Here is a 3265-nt window from a genome sequence, read left to right as displayed (position 1 = left end):
AACAAAAACAACCCAAGTCTATCCAACCTCTCGTCATAATTTAAATGTTTCATCCCAGGCAACATCTAGGTGAATCGCCTCTGCACCCCCTCCAGTGCAATCACATCCTTCCTATAATGTGGTGACCAGAAATGCACACAGTACTCCAGCTGTGGCCTCACCAAGGTTCTATACAACTCCAACATGACCTTCCTACTTTTGTAAACATGCCTGGATTGATAAAGGCAAGAGTCCCATATGCCTTTTTCACCACTAACATGCCCTTCCGCCTTCAGAGATCTATGGACACACACGCCAAGGTCCCTTTGTTCCTCAGAATTTCCTAGTGTCATGCCATTCATTGAATACTTCCTTGTCAAAATACTCCTTCCAAAGTGTATCACCTCACACTTTTCAGGGTTAAATTCCATCTGCCACTTATCTGCCCATTTGACCATCCTGTCTATATCTTCCTGGATCCCAAGACACTCAATCTCACTGTTAACCATCCGGCCAATCTTTGTGTCAAGTAAGCATTTCATTTAATTTACTTATAAAGTAAATTAGATAAATTAATTGGGATAGCTTTTCAATAAGCAACAACCGCGCCTCGGTTAAACCTCTTTGGCTACGATACTGCCACTGTGCAAAGGCGGTGGTATCGTCACTGGACTGGTAACTCAGAAACCCAGAGTAATGCTCTGGGGACCTGGGTTCGAATCCCACCACAGCAAATGATGTAATTTGAATTCAATAAAAAATCTAGAACTAAAAGTCTAATGATAACCTTAAAACCATTGCTGATTGTCATAAAAACCCATCTGGTTCACTAATGTCCTTTAGGAAAGGAAACCTGCTGTCCTCACCTGGTCTAGCCGATATGTGACTCCAGACCCACAACAATCGGTTGCCCTCTGAAATGGCCAAACAAGCCACTCAGTTGTATCAAACCACTAAAAAGTCAATAAGAATGAATGAAACTGGATGGACTACAGGTACCAGAAATGACAACAGCAAACCTAGCCCTGTCCATCTAGCAAAATCCTCTTTACTAACAACTGTGGTCTTGTACTAAAATTTGGAGAGCTGTCTCACAAACTAGTCTAGCAACAGCCTGACATAGTCATACCCTCAGAATCATAACAAGCAGATCATGTGCCAGAAACCACATTCACCATCACTGGGTATGTTTTTTCTCATCAGCAGGAGAGACCCAGCAGAGGTGGCGGCACAGTGGTATACAGTTGGGAGGATGTTGCCCTGGGAGTCCTCAACATTGACTCTGAACCCCATGTAGTCTCAAGGCATCAGGTCAAACATGGGCGAAGGAACCTCCTGCTGATGATCACATACTGCCACCCCCTTCTTCAGCTGATGAATCAGTACTCCTCCATGTTGAGCACCATTTGAGGAAAGCACGGAGGGTGGCAAGGGCATAGAATGATCTCTGGGGAGGGGTCTTGAATGTCCATCACCAAGAGTGGCTCAGTAGAATGACCACAGACCGAGCTGGCAGAGTCCTAAAGGACATAACTGCTAGACTGGGACTGCGGCAGGTGGTGAGGGAACCAACAAGAGGGAAAAACATACTTGACCTCGTCTTCACCAACCTGCCTGCTGCAGATCTGTCCATGATAGTATTGGTAGCAGTGACCACCACACAGTCCTTGTGCAGACCAAGTCCCATCTTCATATTGAGGATACCCGCAATCGTGCTGTGTGGCACTATCACCGTGCTAAACGGGATAGATTTTGAACAGATCTAGCAACCCAAGACTGGGCATCCATGAGGTGCTGTGGGCCACCAACAGCAGCAGAATTGTGCTCGAACACAATCTGTAACCTCATGGCCCAGCATATTCCCCACTCTACCATTACCACCAAGCCAGGGGCTCAACCCTGTTTCAATGAAGAGTGCAGGAGAGGGTGCCAGGAGCAGCACTAGGCATACCTAAAAATGAGGCATCAACCTGATAAAACTACAACACACGACTACTTGCCTGCCAAAAAGCATAAGCAGCAAATGATAGACGGAACTAAGCAATTCCGCAATCAATGGATCAGATCCAAACTCTGCAGTTCTGTTACATCCAGTCATGAATGGTGGTGGTCAGTTAAACAACTCACTGGGGGTTGAGGCTCCACAAATATCCCCATCCTCAATGATGGAGGAGCCCCAACACATCAGTGCAAATGATAAGGCTGAAGTATTTGCAACAATCTTCAGCCAGAAATGCCGAATGGAAGATCCATTCCAACCTCCTCCAGAGGTCCCCAGCATCACAGATGCCAGTCTTCAGCTAATTCGATTCACACCACGTGATATCAAAAAATGCCAAAAGACACTGGATACTGCAAAGGCTATGGGCTCTGACAATATTTCAGCAATAGAACTGAAGACTTGTGCCTCAGAACTTGCCGCAACCCAAGCCAAGCTGTTCCAGTACAGCTACAACATTGGCATCTACCCAGTAATGTGGAAAATTGCCAGGTATGTGCTGTACACACAAAGCAGGACGAATCCAATCCAGCCAATTTTCACCCCATCAGTCTACTCTTGATCATCAGTAAAGTGACGGAAGGGGCCATCAACAGTGCTATCAAGCGACACTTGCTTAGCGATAACCTATTCACTGATGTTCAGTTTGGATTCTGCCAGGCTCACTCAGCTTTTGACCTCATTACAGCCTTGGTTCAAACATGGAAAAAAGAGCTGAACTCCAGAGGTGAGGTGGGAGTGACTGCCCTTGATATCAAGGCAGCATTTGACAGAACGTGACATCAAGAAGCCCCAGCAAAACTGGAGTTAATGGGAATCAGAGGTAAAATTCTCTGGTTGGAGCCATACCCTGCAAAAAGGAAGATGGTTGTGGTTGTTGGAGGTCAATCATTTCAGCTCCAGGACATGACTGCAGGAGTTCCTCAGGGTAGTTTCCTTGGCCCAACCATCTTCAACTGCTTCATCAATGACCTTCCTTCCATCATAACGTCAGAAGTGGGGATGTTCGCTCATGATTGCATAATGTTCAGCATCATTTGCAACTCTTCAGATTCTGAAGCAGTCCATGTCCAAATACATCAAGACCTGAAAAATATCCAGGCTTGGGCTGACAAGTGGCAAGTCACATTCACGCCACACAAGTGCCAGGCAACAACCATCTCCAACAAGAGAGTATCCAACCATCGCCCCATGACATTCAATGACATTACAATCACTGAATCCCCCACTATCAACATCCTGGGTGTTACCACTGATCAGAAACTGAACTGAACTAGTCATGTAAAT

The 3265-nt window shown here is 45.9% G+C and overlaps 1 non-coding gene across 1 annotated transcript; it reads right to left on the bottom strand.

Annotated features, from left to right (window-relative positions):
- Positions 1-497: 497 nt before the first annotated feature.
- On the bottom strand, positions 498-633 carry LOC121275588. The gene has a single exon (XR_005942527.1). It is a non-coding gene; the product is annotated as a U4 spliceosomal RNA (small nuclear RNA).
- Between the last annotated feature and the right edge of the window lie 2632 nt (positions 634-3265).

The sequence above is a fragment of the Carcharodon carcharias genome, chromosome 2, assembly GCF_017639515.1.
Source record: "Carcharodon carcharias isolate sCarCar2 chromosome 2, sCarCar2.pri, whole genome shotgun sequence".
NCBI lineage: Eukaryota > Metazoa > Chordata > Chondrichthyes > Lamniformes > Lamnidae > Carcharodon > Carcharodon carcharias.
Note: the sequence above shows the minus strand (reverse complement) of the source record. Positions and strands in the feature narration are given on the sequence as shown.